Source organism: Bos indicus, chromosome 3 (assembly GCF_029378745.1).
Source record: "Bos indicus isolate NIAB-ARS_2022 breed Sahiwal x Tharparkar chromosome 3, NIAB-ARS_B.indTharparkar_mat_pri_1.0, whole genome shotgun sequence".
Lineage (NCBI taxonomy): Eukaryota > Metazoa > Chordata > Mammalia > Artiodactyla > Bovidae > Bos > Bos indicus.
In genome coordinates this window covers 42,881,381-42,905,142 of record NC_091762.1, presented here as the reverse complement: position 1 = coordinate 42,905,142, position 23,762 = coordinate 42,881,381, and the positions used below count along the sequence as shown (strand labels likewise).

Genomic DNA, 23,762 nt, shown 5'->3' with positions numbered 1-23,762 from the left:
CAATAAACTTTTAAAGCTCAGTACCTTAAAACAACAGAGTAATTCCTTGCTCATGTTTCAAATCTATTTGGGGACAGTGAGGTGGGGATGGATTCAGTGCATTCTAGTCACTCAGGGACCCAGGTTGATGGAACAGCCACTACCTTTCTTACAATTATCTATCACCATGCAAAAGGAAAGAGTAAAATCTGGAGGGTCTCATTGTGAAAACTAAGAAGTCCAACCCAGAAGTCACCCACTCCATTTTTCTTATAACTCATTCTGCAGAACCAGTCATATGGTTCTCTTCCTAACAATAAAGGGCATAGAAGTATGAGCCCATCATGAGCCTAGAATGGGACAGAAATGACTATCACTATCATTTGGCCTGAAATAGAATTGATTGCTTTGGAATAATGAGCAAGTTTTGCCAATTATAAGACTCTGTCTCTTCAAGTCTTTTGTACGATTCTATATGTTCCTTACATTGATTAAGTAAACAGACTTTTGAAAGACAGAGAGAAATGAGCCTCCATCCCTCACCTCAGATGAGCAGACCAGTAATTATTCATCCATGCTTTCTCAATGCTCCGTTAATGTTGACATATTGCAGAGAATTCACAGTATCTCCCCAAGGAACAATTCTGCAGGAAACAAACTTGAAAATAAAATATTGTCTGCTATGCATTCACTGAATATGATGCATAAAGAAAAATATGATTACTCTAAATATTTTCATTGTTACTAACACCTACTTCTTAATGGTTTCCACAGCTTTTCATATTCCTAAAAATTAATTATATGAAGGCCAAGATCTTTCTAAGTAGATTCTCTTAGAATCTCAAACAGCCAGAGCGAAACAAACAGAAGACAGTGCAGGTACCAGAAGTATGAGAAATGGAGCAGTGCTGTAGAAGCAACCTGGTAGTTCACTAGGAAGAGGAAGGCTGTGTTTATAGCAACTACTTGGAAAATGCACGAATGCTGACCTTGAGGCTTCAGTGTTTGCGGCTCAGTTATGTCAAGGCAGCTAAAATGATTTGTATTTCCCATTTCCCTCTCATTTCAGTATAGAAACAGAATGTTTGCTAGTAGAATAACTATAAGTTACAGTCACTTGAAAGTTTTGTCAAATTATGTTGAAATAACATTTTGTAAGGAGAATTGATGGCCTCGGGAACATAGTGGTTTACAATAAGCAACTCAGAGTAATTTCCTAAATTCTCAATATAATACCAAGGAGGAGGGCAAGCCCACTTTAGCTGCCCAATGTCTGTGTTCCTTTTTAACAGTTCAGTCCAAATGGGCATGCATCAGTGAAGTCATATCAGATCAAGGTCATTGTCATGAGTGTACTTGATGACTGGGTATCTTATGACTTTCTTGTAAGATAATGTGATATCACTGACATGTTCTACTTGTATAAAACATCTTTCCCAGAGTGCCTCAGATCTTTATGGCTCTTAAAAAAAATTATGATTATTTCTTACTTAAAAAAGTATTACTTAAAGAAAATTTTCATTACTTCTAATTTTACTGATTTGGTAAAGTGGTCTAATCTGGTGTGGACTTTTGGGGATATGTGTACAAAGTTTTTATTGAACTATAATATTTGTGAATGGAATGTCTTGCAATCGCATTCAGAAGAAAAATGTTCAGTTGTTATCATCATGGTGTATTGTTAGTTTTTTAAAACTTGCATGTCTGTTACTTAGATATTTTCATTTTTTTAAACCTAGATAGCACATGATTTATTGGCGGTAAGCAAGCATAAGTTGGGAAAGTGTGATGAATATGCCATCAAAATGGGCTTTCCTGGTGACTCAGAGGCAAAGAATCCACCTGCCAGTGTCAGAGACACAGATTGGATTCCTGGGTAGGGAAGATGCCTTGGAGGAGGAAATGGCCACCCATTCCTGCATTCTTGCCTAGAAAATTCAATGGATAGCGGAGCTTGGCAGGCTACTTCCATGGAGTCACAAAAAACCAGACACAGCTTAGCGACTGCACATGTATACACAGAATAGACCAAAATGTGCAGTTAAATTATACATAATCTTGTTTTTGATGTATCAGATATTCAGGAATGTTTTTAGTACCCTTTGCTGTTAAAAATGTGCCTTAATTCAGCCACTTGACTTTAAAACATTGCTCTTATTTTTGTTATCTTTGATGCTCTGACCCTAAATTGTATATTATGATGTAATCTATCAGCAGCAGTCACAGCATATATTTTTTTCAATAGCATAAACCAAAGAGTTAATCAAATATAGTTCAGCACTACAGTTGTGTGCTAAAGGCATTTTAATCACACAATTTCTATGGCCCAAATTGTCAAGGCCTGCCACATGTTTTCTATTTCAGTTTGGAGTAAATTTGCACTTTTAATTATATGGATCATTTGGGGACCTTGTTCTTCTTCTGTTTTGGTTTATTAATAAACTTGCAGATAAAGAATTTTTAAGTGTCAAAGATTATATTCAACCAGCCTAGTTTATAGTGGAGTCAGTAAGATATTGTAACTGGTTCAAAGGAGAATTGGAAGAGTAGACACATATACAGACAATCAAAACACTGAGATGAATTTGTTAAACCAGTGCAGAACTGATCAATGGCTAAAGTCAGTCATCAGCAGACAATCATCCTGCCAGACAGTCACACATATTACTATGGTTTTTCTACAACTTAGAGGATATTTTTCAAAATAAATGCCTCTTTTGTTAAATATAGAATTAAAATTCTGAATTAGTACATATCTTCAAATTTACAAATGACAATTTCAGTGGAAAGCAAATTTTATAAATGCCACAAACCAGGCAACATGAATATCTCTTTAAAGAAAAGAACAAGTTCAAGTGCATAAGGAAATGTCAATTCTTTTCTTTTCCATTTTCTAGGGGACTATAGATGCTTTCATGCAAAACACAGCACTGAGGGACATTTGGATACTAACTACCATCAGAGTTTGGTTAGTATAGTGGTCACTGTATCACTTCCCCCAGACACCCTCCTGATCCCTTTTTTGGGTATGAAGGCTAAATATAACCAAGTTCAAGGTTGGTAAAATTCAGATAAATAGGGGAAAGCAAATAAAAATAGAAAACAGACCACACAGGAAGATAGAGTGAAAGAAAAGAAACAGAAGGGAGAAAATATATCCAAGAAGATAAGTACCATTATTATAGTGATGGTAACTGAATGGGAAAATAAGAAATTTTTGACCCATTATATGTAAGATTAAAGTGATAATATAATTGTCATAAGAAAAACTCCAAGGACTTCCTAATGTGTATTAAATAATAGTAGGCTATCTATATAAAAATAGTTTTATAATAAGTTAGCAACTGGCATTTACTAAGTAAACTTTTAATATGGATGAATTAGAATAAATTTATTAATAACCTAGCTTCTGTATAAAACAGAAGTAAAAGTTATATTTGTAGCAGATTTGATTGGGGGGTATTCTGCTTTGTAACATGTTTGGAACTAGTTAAATAAGCAAAAAATAATCCACTAAACAAAATCAAGTTAATAAAAGATAAACTGACAAATAGACCAAATATATTTCAAATATAATTTCATTATGAAAGACATTTAGAGTACAAAAAGAAAATATTAAGATAAAATTTGAGGCTCTCAGATTGATTTTAAAAATGTAATGTCAGATTTTATATCTTGTAAATATTGCATTAAACATTAACAATATAATTTAACTGGAGAAATTAGTTCTTTATGATCTAGCCTTGGTTTTATATTTTGATATTGCTTTCATCTTAATAGTTCTTCAAAACATACATTGCTACAGATGAGATGCAAAAATGAGTCCTCCTGGGTGGAAGAGAAAGGATAATAATTCTTGGGATTTTTATCATGACTCACACCCTGCAGTCTCAAAATGCTTTTATAGGATTATAATACTCACCTGTGAAATACACCAACTGTACTGCACATGACATCTATGTTATTAGAGGGAATTTGGGGAAAGACAATACAATGCCCAGTTTATATATGACACATGAACCAACCCTCCTATTGTGAGCTTTGCTTTTTCCCCCTCACATCTGATTGAATGTCAGACTACATTCTCCATCTTGGAATCAGAATCCCACCCTCTCTGGAGTTGCTCTATACATACTGAGTTATCTAAAAGTCTCACCAGTTCATCAAAGTGCCAGTCGCTCAGTTGTGTCTGACTCACTGTGACCCCATGGACTGTAGCCCACCAGGGTCCTCTGTCCATAGGATTTTCCAGGCAAGAATACTGGAGTGGGTTGCCATTTCCTCCTGCAGGGGAATCTTCCCAACCCAGGGATCGAACCTGGGTCTCCTGCATTGAAGACAGATTCTTTACAATGTGACCCACCAGGAAAGCCCATAATGAGACAATTCCTGGTTTTTCTATTAGTAGAAATTGTGATGAGGTAATTCTGATTGTCTTAATCGTTTACCAGTTTACAGAGTATCAGAGGCCTAGATATCCAAGAGTCCTGAGGTCTGGGGTACAACACAAATATTGAGCTTCTAGGGACTCTAAGAAAAGTGATGGGTTAATCCATGAGGACAATTCCATAAATATTGCATTTAAACAATATATGTAAAGGAGACAGACTGAGACTGACAATGATTATAAAGATGCCATTACTGTTTTAAAAGTGGTATGCATTAGAAACAGCAGTGGAACAATTAATAAGACAAAAACCACTAATCCTATCACTCACATTCTAAATAAATGACATCTCTTAGTTCTTTCGACAATCATTAAATCCTGTATTGCAAAAAGGCTGCCTTGTCTTATATTCTACTGTTCATCCTGTCTTTCCTTGTCTCTCCTCAGCTCTCTCTTTCCTTTCACTCCTTGCTCTATTCTCCTCTCTCCCTGCTGCTTCACCCTTTTCTCTGAAACACAAATGTTTTCTCCCATTTGGTTTTGAGGATGTTGTAGAGTGTCTTTGGAAGAGGTTAACATGCAGCAGGTGGTCTACTAGCCCCACTCCTGTCACAGCAACAAGCTTCATTCCTGGGCGTTGGGGGCTTTCTCCTACAGAAGGAGGATTCAAATGTCAGTAGCTCTCACAAAGCATGTCTTCATCAAATCTGAGGCACTATTTCCCCAACTGCCTTAGCCTCAGTATGCACCCCCATCCTTAATTTGGGGCACCGATGGTACTTTCCAAATTAACAGGACCCATTGGAACACAGGTAACTTCATGAGATACACATTCAGCTGAAAAGAATATATCTGTTCAGTGTGATCTGCCCTTGAATTCTTAACCGATATTCTTGCCTTTTCTTATTTTCTCTCTGCCTTATGATGAGGCTACATTCTGTCTGTTTTCTCAGTCCTACTGGTGCATTTGGAATGGCCAATTTCAGAGTAAAAGTGGTTCAAGTCCTGATTCCATTATCCATCATGTGTGACCTCAGGCAAGTTACCTTAATGGTACCTAGTCCTGCAGCTGTAGGGGATTCAATGAGTTCATACTTGGAAAGCTTTCTGGGTCCAAAATCAATATTCTGTACAGCATTTCACTTCTGATTTTGCTGCTAATTAGCTATAAGACCATGAGCAATACCAGCAACCATCCAAAATCCCAATTTCATTATCAGTGAAGTCCCTTCCAATTGCAGTGGAAACTGCAAAGCAGTTCATTCATTCAACAAACATGGGTGGAGCAAGTCAGGCACTATGAAGACTGCAGTAAACAAGGCAAAAATTGCCCCTGCTTCCCCAAAACTTTTGATCTGATGGGAGAGACTAGGCTACCTGTGTGAAGAGCAGAGCCTATGATTTGGGGAACCATCTTACTCCAGGGAAGTTTTCCTTAAGGAAATGACATTTAATCTGAGAACTGTGGGTTGAGTAATATTTAGAGCAATAAAATGGCTCTAGGTAGAAAGAGCAATAAACAAAAAGGCTCACGACCCAGAGGGATGGTATGGGGAAGGAGGAGGGATGAGGGTTCAGGATGGAGAACACATGTATACCTGTGGCAGATTCATTTTGATATATGGCAAAACCAATACAATATTGTAAAGTTAAATAAAAAAAAAAAAGGCTCTGAGATGAAAGGTACTTGGGATGTTCTGAGAACTGAAAGAAAGCTAGCAAAGAGGGAGCAGAGTGAGAATGAGGAGGAGTGGAAGGGAGTGAAGCTGGGAAGCAGCTGCATCCTAGGGGCCATTAGTCCTGGAAGCCACCCCACATCAATAGGAAAAGCAGGATGTTTACTGTTTAGTTGTACCTTCTGGAGAAGTCTTCAACCCTCACTTTTCAGGTCATTGGCCCTAACTGAACTCTAGAAACACCATTGCCAGAGATATAGGCAGAGGACAGGTCTGGAGGATCTCAAAGTATTGTGGTCTTTATCCTAAGAGCAATGAGCAGTATTAAAGTATTTTAAACAGGAGTATAAAGTGATCAGGTTTTCACTTTAAAATCAATTAACTGCCCTGTAAAGGCTAGGTTGAAGGAGTTGTTCACTCACTAAGTCATATCCAACTCTTTGCAACTCCATGACTGCAGCATGCCAGGCTCCCCTATCCTTACTATCTCCAGGAGGTTTCTCAAACTCACATCCATTGAGTTAATGATGCCATCCAACCATCTCATCTTCTGTCACCCCTTCTGCTCCTGCCTTCAATCTTTCCCAGCATCAGGATCTTTTCCAATGAATCAGCCCTTTGCATCATGTGGCCAAAGTACTGGAGCTTCAGCTTCATCATGAGTCCTTCCAATGAATAGTCAGGGTTGATTTCCTTTAGGATTGACTGGTTTGATCTCCTTGCTGTCCAAGGGACACTGAAGGAGACCTAAGACCAATTAGCAGTACTGCAAGTAAAAGATGATAGAGGTAGACACTAGGTGGTGGCTGTAAAACTGAGAAGAAGTAGATGGATTGCAGATGGATGTATTCAGGAGATAAAGTTGGGTGTGGAAGATAAGGGATAGAGATGATTTTAAAATATTTTCTGAAACTCCTACAAATACTAATGCTCTGTGAAATTATTCATATTAATTCAACAAACATCTTTTGAGTACTTGCTGTGTCTAAGGCATAGTTCTATCACAGTACAGTGGTATTATGTTAAACTTAAGTAGCAGCCACTGACTTAATTTGAGTCCAACTTCAGAAATATGGGTCACCAAGGAATAACATTAAGGAGTTCCATAACCTAGGGCCAGAAGGAGAAGGAAGTAATTTTATTATACCAGTTTGACTGAGGATTAGTGTGGCAAGCAGAAGATGGATGGCTTGTACCAGATAGTTTCTGCTGCACACAAATTCTAAAAATAAAACATGCCTTCTTAAAATAAAAATTTTAAAAAGGCCAGTGACTTCAACTTTTGTCTCATTAATACCCAGATCTAATCAAAATGAGTTAGTCATATGTTGGACTAATTGATGACTGATTTCAATTTGGACAGTTTCCATCTTAGTGAGCAAGACTCAGAAGCATTTTATTTGGTGAAAACTATTAAGCTAAATGGGAGCTTCCCTGGTGGTTCAGACAGTAAAGAATCTGCCTGCAATGCAGGAGACCTCTGTTTGATCCTTGGGTTCGGAAGAGCCCCTCAAGAAGGCAATGGCTACCCATTCAAGTACTCTTGCCTGGAGAATTTCATGACAGAAGAGCCTAGTGGGTCTAAAGGCAGATTGAAGTAAATATCTCTAACATCTGACTAATCGAATGGAAATCGAAACTTCCAAGTATAAACCCAGCATAATAGCTTGATCCTGTGATGGGTTTCTAAATGGCCGTCTGTGATCTTCTAGTTGAGCTTATTGCTTTTAAGCTCATTCCAGCAGGCCAATTGGTCTCTTCTAGGGATAAGGCTCGGAGAAGGCAATGGCACCCCACTCCAGTACTCTTGCCTGGCAAATCCCATGGGCGGAGGAGCCTGGTAGGCTGCAGTCCGTGGGGTTGCTAAGAGTCAGACACGACTGAAGCAACTTAGCAGCAGCAGCAGCAGGGATAAGGCTATATATATGGAGCTCAGGTGCTGGCAGATTGAGCATTTGACAGCAGCAGTAACTAGAACAACCATGGTCAATGGTAGCCCACATAAGCCCTGCACATCAGCCTTCATCAGTATCACCATGTCTACTACAAGAGTCCATTGTGCTAGCACAAGAATGATTGGAGACAACAGGATGACGTCAACTGGCTGAGTCATTCTGTCTCCTTGGTAATTTAGTGCCTCTTCCATGATAGGTGATTTCTGTTCGGCACTGATATGTGATACAAAGACCTTCATATTTTATGTCCACTTCTTTAGGTTATCCACATGTCTCTTCTCCAGACTTTCTTATCCCTGATCTTCAAGTATTTATTTCCACAGGCACTTTAAATATGCAGCTAATCCATTCACCACTACCCATGAGTCTATGTATATTCTCATTTTAGGCCACTTTTAAGAAAGAATAGTACGTACTCTATAAAGCTCTGCTTGTTGGGAGGACCTACCCTCACGATTGAATGTTGGAGCCAGTCCTCAATAGGATTTTAGTATTCAACAGTCTTTTTTTTTTTTTTTTTTTAGCTTGCACTTACACATTGAGTCAACCTATCCATAAACTATAAACTAAGCTTGGTCTTTTTTGTCCTCCATCAGCTTGTTATAAAGGGATGCCCTGCCCCTCCACTTTCATGGCTATAGATGTAAGGTGAGGGCGAGGGCCCATGAAAGTGCCAAGTGAGAGGTGGGTCTGGTATACTTACTTCTGTAGCTTACTTGTGCCTTCCAGCCAGCTCTATGCCTGCTTCCAGGTATTCCATTTCTATCCTACAGTGAATTGTTGCTGAGCATATTTGATCTTGGGCTTCCTTGGTGGCTCAAACAGTAAAGAATCTGCCCGCAATGTAGGAGACCCAGGTTCTATCCCTGGGTCAGAAAGATCCCCTGAAGAAGGGAATGGCAACCCACTTCAGTATTTTTTGGCCTACAATTCATTGGGTTGCAAAGAATCGGACACAACTGAGCAGTTAACACTTTCATATTTGATCTTATGACTTTGTAGGTCTGACAAAAGTCAACTTATGAGGAGCAACTCTAGCCAGATAGTTACTTATTGCCTCATGATCAAAGTTTTCATTTTCCATGTGCCTGGTAGCTTGCCAAGAGCTGCTGTCTGAATGTGTAATTCTCCCCTGCTCAAGGCATGATTTTGCTCTAGAACCCTGTATGCTCAGTCACTCGGTTGTGTTCGACTCTTTTTGACCCTATGGACTACAGTTCACCAGACTCCTCTGTACATGGGATTTGGGGATTTTCCAGGAAAGAATATTGGCATGGATTGCCATGTCCTCCTCCAGGGGATCTTCCTAACACAATGATCGATCCAGCATCTCCTGAATCTCCTGCACTGGCAAGTGAATTCTTTACCACTAAGCTACCTGCTGCTGCTGCTGCTGCTGCTGCTGAGTCACGTCAGTCCTGTCCAACTCTGTGCGACCCCATAGACGGCAGCCCACCAGGCTCCCCTGTCCCTGGGATTCTCCAGGCAAGAACACTGGAGTGGCTTGCCATTTCCTTCTCCAATGCATGAAAGTGAAAAGTGAAAGTGAAGTCGCTCAGTCGGGTCCGACTCTTAGCGACCCCATGGACTGCAACCCACCAGGCTCCTCTGTCCATGGGATTCTCCAGGCAAGAGTACCAGAGTGGGTTGCCAGTTGGAAAGCCCCAAAAGATTAGGAATATTTAATCAGGTGAAGAACCAGAACCAGCTGAAGTACTTGCTGAGAGTGAGCAAGAATACTGGAGTGGGTTGCCATTTCCTACTCCAGGGGATCTTCCCAATCCAAGGATTGAACCTTCATCTCCTGCGTCTACTGCAATGGCAGGTGGATTCTTTACCACTAGTGCCACCTGGGAAGCTCCTAGGGAGGCACATTAAGATTCTCCTAGCTTTAGTGGAATAACTTATCAGACTATCAGACCATAAGGCATATTTTACAACTATCTTTTCAAACTGAAAGATGTACAAAAGAGGTGAGCTTTTTTTATTATTATTATTAATAGATGGGTAAAACAGATTTCATACTTTATATTTGCATAGGAGCTGGCCACTTTATAATTGCTTGTCTTTCAATGGGTAGTCTCAATTAGCACTGAATTTTAATATTTGCACAAACTCATCTTACATAGGTGTCTAATATGTTTATCTCTTCCAAACTCCCCTTTCTAGTCCCATCACATATTACCAACACCACCACTATCACTATTATACATATTTGCTAAAAGAGATCTGAAAGTATGGTTGTACCTTGGTTTTATGCTTCAGCAATTGGAAATTGGTTTGTCATTTTGTATTTAACATAGCAACCATCATGACAATTTGATTTTACTGGTTAGGTGGTGTTCGGTTCTTTGCATATGTCTATGGTATGAAGGTTGCTATGACAGCAGAACAAGGAGCAGAAACCATGAATTCTTAACAGATTGCTTATGCTTATGAAAAAGGACTTGTGGGGCAAACTTTTAGGAAGAGCTCACAGGTTTGATTATTTAAATTGTTGGGTATTTGTAGGAATATAGGTCATGACTATATTCCAGAGATATGAAGGCAGTAATCAGTCTGTCATGACAGGTTGAATACCCTTAGCTCTATTTTAGGCTTATGATTTCAGAGTTATTTTGTACAATTTGATGGAATTCCATTGAGTCACTACTGATTGATCCTTTTTCATGTGGGTCATCAGGATCTCCCTAAGTGTTCTTTGAGGATTCTAACACTATGAAATGAGAAGAGGAATTTTATTGTAAGTAGGTTTCAAAAAAAGATAATTCTTCTAGTGAAGTAGGAATACAGAAAAGAATACCTAAAAAACACAGCAGAAAAAAGAGTTTCTTATTTTATGATGACTCTGAGATTATATTCTGGGCTGATTTCCATATGCCTCAGTTAGAATATGAAAAGATGTGTATAATTTGAAGAAAACATGATTTCTCCATAGAAATAAATGGGTTTGGGCCCTACTGTATCAGCAAGACTGCTCATTTATAAGGCAGGCAACTTGATTTCTCAAAAAACTACTTTATGTCCTTTTCATGTCACTTAGACTTCACATTCATTTTTCCCTTTTTCCATAAATTATTAATAATAAAAATATGCATTTACTAGATATTGTAAAATGTGTATGGTAGATATCTTATTTTGATCAGTAGTATCATGGTTCTTAAAATAAATTTTACTAGGTGATCAAGCGTCCCTGGGAAATATTCCAAGGGCATCAAAATTCTGTCGTTGACTTCCTATAGAAAACTATGAAGCCTTTACCTTCTGTAGTGGCTGGCACACACCGAAAACAAAACAAAACAAAACAAAAAATTGATGAATGACTGTTCAAATTGTGAGAGTTATTATCATGATATTGAAGCCACCACAGGGTTTCCCTGGTGGTTCAGTGGTAAAGAATCTGCCTTCTAGTGAAGGGGACATGGGTTCGATCCTTGGTCTGGGATGATTCCACGTGTCGCAGAGCAGCTGGGTCCATGTACCACAACTTTTGACACAACTATTCCACTTGTGCCCTAGACCCCAGGAGCAGCAACTACTGAAGCCCGAGAGTCCTAGAGCCCATGTTGCACAGCAAGAAAAGCCACGGCAATGAGACGCTCGTGCACTGCAACTAGAGAGTGGCCTGCATACTGCAGTGGAGAGTGGCCTCTGTTCACCGCAATTATAGAAAAGCCCGCACAGTAATGAAGACCCAGAACAGCGAACAAAATTAAATAAATAAACAATAAAGTCACTACGAAAGTTATTTTAGCACTTGGTAGCTCCTTGTTACTGACTGCAGAAGATCAAGTTTGTAATCTGGTGGCAGACATGATATATAGTTTATGGAGAACTAAGTAAAGAGACACTCCATAATTTTTATATCATATCCTAAGATAAAATAATTTCTAACATAGCTGGACACATAATCATCAGTGCTAAAATAGAATTATTTAAACATAGGTAAGTAGTGGTATATGATATTTTCTGAAAATTAAACAAAGTGTTATTAGATTTAATTTTAAAATGCTGTTCCTTGAGGAAGGACACTGAGGAAATGTCACTATAAATTGTGATGAGCAGATAAATAATTGTGGGTATTCTGAAAGGGCTGGTTAGATGTTTTCAAGGTCTATAGTGATTAAATACATTGTTTGCTGTTGTTGATTTAATGATGTCTAAGGTCATATTGGCACCCCACTCCAGTACTCTTGCCTGGAAAATCCCATGGACGGAGGAGCCTGGTAGGCTGCAGTCCATGGGGTCGCTAAGAGTTGGATACGACTGAGCGACTTCACTTTCACTTTTCACTTTCATGCATTGGAGAAGGAAATGGCAACCCACTCCAGTATTCTTGCCTAGAGAATCCCAGGGATGGGGGAGCATGGTGGGCTGCCGTCCATGGGGTCGCACAGAGTCGGACATGACTGAAGTGACTTAGCAGCAGCAGCAGCAAGGTCATATTAAAACTTGCTACTTTCAATATTCTTTATACAAGAAAATACCTCTTAAAAATCTGTGAGAAATATGTAACCAATGCTGTATTTATTCCCTGGGCTTCCAGCTCATGATGACTATCCTCTGTGACTGTGACTCTACCTACCCTAGAGATTCTGGATCCTTCCAGGTGACATAGAGTTAATGCTGATGAGCATGATGCTCTGGAGTCAGACAGACCTCCCAACTCAACCAGTTACTAGTTGTATGACACCCAAATTACTTGGTTACACTAAATCTTTATTATCTGTAGATAATAATCTGGGAATAATAATTGGATTATTGTGGAGATTATTGTGGAGATTAAATGAGATAATACAAATTACATGCTTTATGGACTTCCTTGGTGGCTCAGATGGTAAAGAATCTGTCTGCAATGCAGGACACCTGGGTTTGATCAGTGGGTAAGGAAGATCCCCTGAAGAACAGAATGGCAACCCACTCCAGTATTCTTGCCTGGAGAATTCCACAGAGGAGCCTGGAAGGCTATAGTCCATGGGGTCACAAAGAGTTGGACACGAAGGACTGATGAACACACACATGCTTTATATGCAGTAAATCTCAATAAATAGGAGCAATTGTGATTGACATGGTTCATGGCATCGGGCTCCTGATGTGTAGAGTTAAGGCTACAGCTTGCTTTAAATATCAGAGATCTTTTTGTAAACCATCTGGTCTTGAGCCTTGATTATCAGAAAACAGCATTATAGGCCCACTCCTACAGCCTAAGTGCTCAGACTACACCCTCCATGCAATTACACACACACACACACACACACACACATTCCAACAGAAATGAAATAAGAAATAGAATTCTCCATGCAAAATAATAGGACCATGGATAAATAAATGGATGGACCCTGATGCAGTGTTAAGAAATAAAGAAATGAGGACCCTGTTCTCTACCTTCCCACTCACTCAGGAGAGCTGAGGTCCTGCCCTCTCATAGAATATGTCAACCTGTTCCTCCACAGAGCAAGGGAGAAGAGCCTAGAGCTAGGTAGATACTAAGCCTCAATGGCACCTAGCTAATGGGTCCACCTACCAACCAAGCAGACACGCAGAAGTCTGGAAAAAGAAAGTGAAGACAGTATAAATAGAGGCAGTGTTGGCAGAAAAGGAAGAGAAGTGGCAGCAATTGTTTTTCAGGAAATTAAGATCCTGGCCACAGAGGTCCTTGTACATAGAGGCAAGCCTGATTCCAGTATTCATTAATCAGGAAATCCTGAAAGGACACACTGAAGAAATACATAAAGTACTTATACTTATACTTATCCCTCCGCTGGTACAACGGAGGGATCCTAAAAGAAAAGTAGTCAAAGGAGCCAGAATTGGTTACTGGTAAGAAGGAGAAGATTTGAGAAGAGACTGTTCCTTCAGATCAATTTGTAGATACCTCACCGCTAAGCCTTTGGTAGATGTCAAGCGCATCTACCTTCCCCAAACTGCACATACACACACATTATTTTGCTTGTCATTTCAGAGGATTTATAGAAATCTGGAGATTCCCTCTTCTCCAGTAGATCAGGGTTTGGATGCTGAATCCCTGCTCTTCTGGGACATAAAATGTCTTAGATTTAGTCATTGCTTCCTAGAAACTCACTGTTTCTCATTTTTATATTCTTTACTTTCTTCCATCCCTACTCTGCTTAAGAAATAAATTGTGCAGGATGTTTCCCTAACTGTAATAATAAACCAATGAGAGAACATAAGAAACTCCTTTTTTCTGACTTATTGTGCACGGCCTTCCAGTGGTACATTAGCCAGCAGTAATAATAGCTCAGTGCTCTCCCAGTCAGGATTGGCTTTTAATCTTAAAACTAATACCACATTGCAAGGGAATAGATGAATATAAGAACAAAGACAGCAGACATGCTGAACAGCATCAAATTGTGTCCAAGGAAGGCCACAGAGTTATACAGAGAGAATTGCTAAAGATAAAGCTTTAAATTTAATAATAAGATGTGGGAAAGGTCTTATTCATTAAGGTAAAAGATATAACACCACCTTGTTATGATTTTTCACGTTAAAAATGTGATTCATCACCAGTCGTGATATGCATTTGTGAAGAATACACTAATAACTAAACTGTTAAACTAAAAAAAAAAAATAATAACTCAAACCAGTCATAGCATGACATGGCTAATCTTCCACGTGTTAGGGCTTCTGGTGTGTCTGTTTGGGTGGGCTGGCTAATTTATCAAGAAAACATAGGCTCATACAGGACCAGTACCAGACAGCTATAGATCAGGTGTCAGATTACCTAGGAATAACTTTTTAAGTATACCTAGATGCTTGGTATCGGAGAAGGCAATGGCACCCCACTCCGGTACTCTTGCCTGGAAAATCCATGGACGGAGGAGCCTGGTAGGCTGCAGTCCATGGGGTCGCTAAGAGTGGGATACAACTGAGCGACTTACTTTCACTTTTCACTTTCATGCATTGGAGAAGGAAATGACAACCCACTCCAGTGTTCTTGCCTGGAGAATCCCAGGGATGGGGGAGCCTGGTGGGCTTCCGTCTATGGGGTCGCACAGAGTTGGACATGATTGAAGCAACTTAGCAGCAGCAGCAGCAGCAGATGCTTGGTATACTCCAGTTAAACTAGAACCACTACAGGTGGGGCCTATGTGGCTACGTTTATTGACAATGCGTTAGGTGATTCTAAAGAGTAGCCAGGTATTGACATACAGGTATTTATTCTTTTTTAAGGGCTCTTCCCATTAAGTTATTACAGAATATTGAGTAGCGCTCCCTGTACTATAGCACAGTAGGTCCTTGTTGGTTATCTATTTAGAATAATTTTTACTGGAGTATAACTGCTTTACAATATTGTGTTAGTTTCTGCTGTACAACCAAGTGAATCAGAAATATGCATACATATGTCCCCTTCCTCTTGGACTTTCCTTCCACCTCACCCCACTTCCCACCCATCTAGATCATCACAGATCTCCCTGTGCTATACAGCAGCTTCCCACCAGCTATCTACTTTACACACGATACTGTATGTTATCTGTTTTAAATTTAGCAGTGTGCACATGTCAGTCCCAATCTGTCCCTCTCTCCTACCTTCTCCCCGATAACCATAAATCCATTCTGTAAATCTGTGAGTCCACTTCTGTTTTATAAATAAGTTCATTTGTAACATCTTTTTAGATTCACATATACGTGATATTATATATTTGTCTTTTTCTGTCTGACCTACATTGCTCTTTGCTGTACACCTAAAATTAATACAACATTGTTAATCGACTATTCTCCAATATAAAATAAAAATTAAAAATAATAAATAAATGCATTTTAGAAAGAAATGATTATAATTAACTATGACAGTAGCAGAAATTAGCCTGTGGTCTAAATGATGTTAATTCAGAAATAATTATAATGAATTATAAGGATTTTCAACTGAATGTAAACATGAATGTCTTCAAAAATAGCATAGCCTCACTATTCAGCAAACTTTTTATTTATTAACAAAGTAGCTATCTTTCTGTTTTGTTGTTGTTGTTGTTTTCACACTTGTGATGACATAGCTGCCAGGAAATTTTTTTTATTATTTATTTTTGGCTGCGCTGGGTCTTCGTTGTGTATAGGCTTTCTCTAGCTGTGGTGAGCCAGGGCTACTCTTCAGTGTCGTGCACAAGCTTCTCGTTGCAGTGGCTTCGCTTGTTGAGGAACATAGGCTCTAGGCATTCAGGCTTTCATAGTTGTTGCTCCCAGGCTCTAGAGAGCAGGCTCAGCAGTTGTATTCCACAGGGTTAATTGCTCTGAGTCATGTAGAATCCTCTTGGATTAGAATCCTCTTGAATCAATCGAACCTGTGTGCCCTGCATTGGCAAGCAGATTCTTAACCACTGGACCATCAGGGAAGTCCCAAGGAAATATTTTAAATGGTAATAAATGGAATTTTTAAGTTAAAACTGTACATAGCCAAAGGGAAAAAAAAAAAAAAAAAAGAAAGGAGTAGTTATAATTGAGACCCTACTGCAGACCCTCTGCATCAACTTTGGATTTGAAGGCAGTCATTTTCATGGTGTCTCTGATTGGAGTCAGTTGTTTGCCCTTTAGGGAAAATTGTTGTCTATTTGCTAAGTCATGTCAGAAACTCTTTGTGAGTCCAGGGACTGTAACCTGATAGGCTCCTCTGTCCTTGGAATTTCCCAGGCAAGAATACTGGAGTGGGTTGCTATTTCCTGCTCCAGGGGATTTTCCCTGGATAGAACCTGTATCTTTTGGGTCTCCTGCATTGCAGGCAGATTCTTTACCAGTGACAGGAAATGGTGAAAGCTAAATCTAAACATTTCTTGCTTTTGCAATAATTTGAAGATGATAGATTATTGTTAGTGCTTCATCTGCTTTCCTTCTCAGCTATGTCTACTGACCTTGTTTGAGCTTTTCTTTATAGATTCTGCCTCAAAAACATCCCATGGATCAATCATTCGTCTTGCATATTTAATGTTTAATACAATTAATGGAAAAGGTATTTTTGTACAATTTGTCATCTTACAAATATGTCCTGTTATAAAGGTTATTTTTAAATAAAGAGTGTAGTTGAGAGCCTGTATGAAGAAATCAGTCTGTTTGCAGATAAACAAAGTTAATCTACCTCAGACAAGTCTCAAACCCTATCTGCATAGGGCTAGATTTTGCAGTTGGAAATGACCTACGAATTAGTTGGTATGCAAACAACTCTTGACTTTCTCTAGTTTTCTCCCTCCTTCTTTGATTCTATCTACATCCTAGTATAGGCCTCCCTGGTGGCTCAGTGGTAAAGAAAAGTGAAAAGTGAAAGTGAAGTTGCTCAACTCTTGGGACCCCGTGGACTGTAGCCCACCAGACTCCTCCATTCATAGAATTTTCCAGGCAAGAGTACTGGAGCGGGTTACCATTTCCTTCTCCAGGGGATCTTCCTGACCCAGGGATTGAACTTGCTGCTGTTGCTGCTGCTAAGTCGCTTCAGTCATGTCTGACTCTGTGCGACCCCATAAACGGAAGCCCACCAGGCTCCCCCATCCCTGGGACTCTCCAGGCAAGAACATTGGAGTGGGTTGCCATTTCCTTCTCCAATGCATGAAAGTGAGAAGTGGAAGTGAAGTCACTCAGTCGTGTCCGACTCTTAGCGACCCCATGGACTGCAGCCCACCAGGCTCCTCCATCCACGGGATTTTCCTGCAGGCAGACGCTTTTACTGTCTGAGCAACCAGGGAAGCCCTCAGTGGTAAAGAATCTGCCCCCAATGCGGGAGATGCAGGAGACACTGGTTTGATCCCTGAGTAGGAAAGATCTCCTGGAGGAGGAAATGGTAATCCACTCCAGTATTCTGGAGTGAACAAAGGAGCCTGGCAGACTATAGTCTTTGGGGTTGCAAAGAGTCAGACGTGACTTAGTGACTAAACAACACCATAGTATGGTCTTACTAGGATGTGTTTTCTACCATTTTTCATGTCACACATTTAGAAAAATTAATTGTGCTCAATCCTTAGTATTTAGTATCTATTTCCCTTAAATTAGTTTTCCTGTTAGTGTTTCATCTGTTTTCCTTCTCAGCTTATGTCAACTGATGTTGTTTGAACTTTTCTTTATAGATTCTGCCTCAAAAACATCCCACGGATTAATCATTCGTCTTGCATATTTGATGTCTAATACAATTAACGGGAAAGGTGTTTTTGTTCAATTTGTGAAGAACAAAGGAATCTATGCTTTAGAGATGTTCAATGATTTGTTCAAATGAAAAATAAAGTTTTAAACTAGAAAGAAGATATTGTTCTCTATAGTAGCATTCACCAAATGAACTAGGAGTTTGCAGTGAACTAAGTTTATAGTCTGAGATTGATAACATTGATAATGCATGTAAATAGAGTGTGAATGAATCAGCCCCCTAAGGAGAAGTGTTGTGATGCAAAAAGCATGGGTCTGGGAGTTGTATGATTTGAATTTGAATTCTAGTCTGTTGCTTGCTAGTTTTGTGACTTTGGGCAAATTCTTAACCTTTCTGGGTGAACTTGCTTCTCCAAGTGAAGGCAAAAGATCTGGGCTCAAGCCATGTCTCTTCTCGCAGGCTTCATGACTTAGATCAAGTTACTTAACCTCTCTGAGCCTACTGAGGGTAATACCAATCTTACCTCACTAGGTTGTTGTGAAAAAATAAAGGAAAAAAATAAAGAAGGGAGTAGGAATTTAGTAAATGTTTGGGGTTATTTTAAAGCATATAGCTTTGTGGCAAATGCAGAACAATAAAAAAAACAGTTTTGGAGTCATGGAGAACTGGACAGCTATATAAATTCTAGTCAATTACCTAACTTCTCTGAATTTGTCATGAGGATAAATAAAAGGTATTATATATACCTAAGGAACTTCCCTACTGGCTCAGTGGTAAGTAACGTGCCTGCAAATGCAGGAAACTCAATTTCCATCCCTGGGTCAGGAACATCCCTTGGAAAAGGAAATGATAATCCACTCCAGTATTCTTGCCTGGGAAATCCCATGGACAGAGGAGCCTGGCAGGCTACAGTCCATGGGGTTCTCAAAGAGTTGGACAACTCCCAGTGACTAAACAACAACAAGACAGACCATTACCATTATCCGGTCTCAGGTATGTGTGGGAATTAACGAGGTCAAATTAAGAGCATATTTCACAAGTTAATGCCTTCACCTAATTGTTTCTTATAGATCCACCCTTTACGGTGGCAGAGACACTATCTACTCCCCCATTTTGCCCACTTACTATTAGGCAAGGCTATAGGACTTCTCATCACCGGCTTGTAAACAGAAGTGACATGTTTGTTATGACCACTTAGCCTCTCCTGATGAATACACACATCTTTTTTTTGCCTACAAGCTTTCTGGAAGTAAAAGTGAATTTCTAGAAGCACTATCAAATATATCCACTTATCAAGGGGCATCCAGCAGATCCCACTGCCACTTCTTAAGCATCTGCTACCTCCCACCAAAGGTCTCTATAGTTACCTGCAACACACTTCTGCTATATAATGTCACCCTGCTTATTTAACTTATATGCAGAGTACATCATGAGAAATGCTGGGCTAGATGAAGCACAAGCTGGAATCAAGATTGCCAGGAGAAATATCAATAACCTCAGATATGCAGATGACACCACCCTTATGGCAGAAAATGAAGAACTAAAGAGCTTCTTGATGAAAGTGAAAGAGGAGAGTGAAAAAGTTGGCTTAAAGCTCAACATTCAGAAAACTAAGATCATGGCATCTGGTCCCATCATTCAGGGCAAATAGGTGGGGAAACAGTGACAGACTTTATTTTTGGGGGCTCCAAAATCACTGCAGATGGTGACTGCAGCCATGAAATTAAAAGATGCTTGCTCCTTGGAAGAAAAGTTAGAACCAACCCAGACAGCATATTAAAAAGCAGAGACATTACTTTGCCAACAAAGGTCCACATAGTCAAAGCTATGGTTTTTCCAGTAGTCGTATATGGATGTGAGAGTTGGACTATAAAGAAAGCTGAGCGCCAAAGAATTGATGCTTTTGAACTGTGGTATTGGAGAAGACTCTTGAGAGTCCCTTGGACTGCAAGGAGATCCAATCAGTCCACCCTAAAGGAAATCAATCCTGAGTACTCATTGGAAGGACTGATGCTGAAGCTGAAACTCCAATACTTAGGCTACCTGATGGGAAGAACTGACTCATTGGAAAAGACCCTGATGCTGGGAAAGTTTGAAGGCAGGAAGAGAAGGGGACAACAGAGGATTAGATGGTTGGATGGCATCACCGACTTAATGGACATGAGTTTGGTGATGGACAGGAGTTGGTGGTGGACAAGGAGGGCTGGTGTGCTGCAGTCCATGGGGTTGCAGAGTCCGACACAACTGAGCGACTGAACTGAACTGAACTGACATACTTTTCGGGCTTCTCTGGCGGCTCAGATGGTAAAGAATCTGTCTGCATCACGGGAGACCCCAGTTCAATCCCTGGGTGGGGAAGATTCCCTGGAGAAGCAAATGACTATCCACTCCAGTATTCTTGCCTGAAGAATTCCATGGACAGAGTAGCCCATGGGATTGCAAAGAGTTTACACAACTGAGCAACTAACACTTTCACTCACTTCACACATTTCTCACTCAATATACTAAAACTATTTGTCAGATTGTAATAAATAGGAGATGTAATTCTCTCCCTCACGTATGTTACACTGCATTAGAGGAGTAGCAATACGTTCTGGTTTTAGTGGAAATGCTCTTTTAGGGCATACTCTCTCTTACTCTCACCTGACTCTCTCTCTCTCCCTGACTCAAACAGAGTCCAAATCTCTAAGATGGCAGAGTAGAAGGTGTACTCATCTTCTCCTGCTAGAATACCAAAATCACAACTTGGTGCTGAACAACCATCAAAGAATGTTGGAACCCACCAGAAAAAGACACCCCCACCCCCAAGGACAAAGGAGAAGCTGCAACAAGAGTCCATGAGCAAGGCATAAATATAAGTCTCCCAAGGAGTGAGCAAAGTCTTCTCTCCTCTTTTCTGATGACAAAGGCTTTGATATGGGTTAGGCACATGATCTAGTTCCTTCTTTAGTTAGCTGTTTCCTGGAGGGATACTGAGCACCTTCATGAAAATAGATTTGCCCAAATCTATCACCACAACTGAAATGCTTAAGTGGAGGTACTTAGCCTCAAACTTGACTATCCATTCATGCACACAGAGCATCACGTATGTAAAGTATTTAACGGAGTATTGGGAAACAGAAATTTAATAAAGGGTGGTATCGCTCGTGTTGGAGTCAAAAGCAGTTATTTCTGCTTAGTCACTCAGTCATGTCGGACTCTGCAACACCATGGACTGTAGCTTGCCAAGCTCCTCTGTTCATGGGGATTTTCCAGGCAATAATACTGGAGTGGATCTCCATTTCCTTCTCCAAGGGCATCTTCCCAACCCAGGGATTGAATCTTTGTCTCCTGCATGTCTCCTGCATTTCAGGAAGATTCTTTACTGCTGAGCCATCACCTGCATGGTATATTTCATTTTCTTGTTTCTAAGTTTTAGAGGCTTTTTTCCCTCCTCTTTATCTTTGTTGTATTCTTTTGTTTCATTGCTGTCAGAGAGTTTGAATAGCTTTTATTCTTATGCAGAGAACTGCAGCCTTTCCTGGCTACTGGGTTGGACTTATTTTTACATCTGATAGCACAGACGTCAAAGATGATCTCAGAATGTCTCACATCCGGTTCAGTTCACCTACTAAGATTTTAAACTTTGCTCTTTTAAAATATTGCTAAACACAATTGTTAGGGGATTTACTTTCAGTTTTCATCAGATACAACTCTTCAGACTTTGAATTTCAGGAATCAAGGGAACTTCTCAAAACAATGGGATTTTTAGGGCTACAAAAAATTTGCAAGGGTTTTGATCTTTGGCAAGGGGTGTGGTGTGTAGAACTTAACTGATTTATTGCTACTAGAAGTGAATTGTTTAATTTCTTTTAAATATTATGAAAAGTAACTTTTTTTCTGATGCTTTTAAGTGATAAAAATCTAAAAACAGTATGTCCAGTATAATAAGGATTTAAAGTTACTTTTTCCCCTGTTGAGAGAGTAAACAACTCCATTAACAAGGTGTTGATAAATTAAACTAACATCAGTGAAATATGAAACCCAGTAAGAAAAATGAAATAATGTTATTTTCCTGGGTTTCTTTGGTGATTTGAAATTTTATTGCAAAACAAAAGCCTAAGGCTTAATAGAATTTTTGAAATAGAAGAAAATATCTTTAACCAAAACATCTATTATATATAAAAGAAGAAGCAGAAGCCCAGAGAATTTACATTACCCAAAGATACAAAGCTGGTTAATGAAAGACTTGATTTCATAGTTTCTTTTTAATGGTATAAAAATGACTGTTTACAACAGGCATTGGTTTATGTTGTAAATATTTGTGTCCAGGCAAAATATAAGCACAAATTTTACAAACATTGCACATGTCACTATCAATCCATACTAAGCCCAGTCTACTTTTTTGGTCACCATTTTGTTACAGCTCCAAAATCCTCTCCTGTTGCCACAGATAAGAAAGGAAAAGAAAAGTGAAAAAATACAGTATTAAAACCTGCATTTATGAAAGAAGTGCTGGGAATCTGTCCAAGAAGTAAAAAAGACATCCTCTTTGTAGAGACTCCATAAGGTCTTGTGCTGTGTTGATTTGATAGATTTGGTGTTCCGCACTATCAAACAAAGAGCATTTGAGTTCATTTCTTCATGTTGTCAACAAGTTGCACTTTTTACAGCAGCAGAAACATTGATCTCCTTACCAAATATGGATATTCAGTTAAAACCTGAAAGGATCCAAGACTAAGGTAAGGAACAAACTTTACTGATAATACTGGAATGTTACAATGATTATAACAAGTGTGATGATGTTTATTTGAGTACATTGTTTTCCAGGGATAGAGATCTATGAATCCTTCTCTTGATATGCCCTTCTCCAAATGAACTGAGTAGTTCCTTAGCATCCAATGCATATATATTTTTTTTTTATTATAGAATGCTGTATCAGACACCTCTTGTGTGCCACTTCAAACACTTCCAGTCTCACCTCTTATTCCCACCACTGCTGCAGCTACCTTTCCAATATCTGCTCTAGGCAATTTTGCACAGGAGCAAACTGATGGTTTTCCCTGTGTTGTCTCTTACTTCCTGCTTTGCCTGGAGCTTCTCAGATGAGGAACAGCTATGGAAATCTGCTCAATACTTATATCAGTCAGGATTCAATCAGGGAAGCAGGGCCATAAGGAGGTTCTACAGATATTTATCGGAGAAGGCAATGGCACCCCACTCCAGTACTCTTGCCTGGAAAATCCCATGACAGAGGAGCCTGGTAGGCTGCAGTCCATGGAGTCGCTAAGAGTCCGGCACGACTGAGCGACTTCCCTTTCACTTTTTACTTTCATGCATTGGAGAAGGAAATGGCAACCCACTCCAGTGTTCTTGCCTGGAGAATCCCAGGGACAGAGGAGCCTAGTGGGCTGCTGTCTATGGGGTCACACAGAGTCGGACACAACTGAAGCAGCTATGACTACGACTGATGACACATATTTATAAAAGCAGAGACATTAATTGGCCAACAAAGGTCTGTATAGTTAAAGCTATGGTTTTTCCAGTAGTCCTGTAAAGATGTAAGAGTTGGACCGTAAAGAAGACTGAGCACTGAAGAATCAATGCTTTCAAACTGTGGAGCTGGAAAAGACTCTTGAGAGTCCCTTGGACTGCAAGGAGATCAAACCAGTCAATCTTAAAGAAAATCAACCTTGAATATTAATTGG

At 39.6% G+C, this 23,762-nt stretch overlaps 1 long non-coding RNA gene across 3 annotated transcripts in view; it reads left to right on the top strand.

The window, feature by feature from the left end:
- The window catches only part of LOC139182186 (uncharacterized), a 68,859-nt gene extending 45,619 nt beyond the window's left edge, over positions 1-23,240 (top strand). The window contains exons 3-4 of one of the 3 annotated variants that reach the window (XR_011565779.1): positions 11,517-11,942; positions 22,481-23,240. This is a non-coding gene — a long non-coding RNA (uncharacterized lncRNA). Of the gene's footprint in view, positions 1-11,516; positions 11,943-16,881; positions 17,408-18,061; positions 18,345-22,480 lie in introns of those variants that run through there. The other 2 variants (XR_011565778.1, XR_011565777.1) reach the window with 2 other exon arrangements.
- Positions 23,241-23,762: the final 522 nt, after the last annotated feature.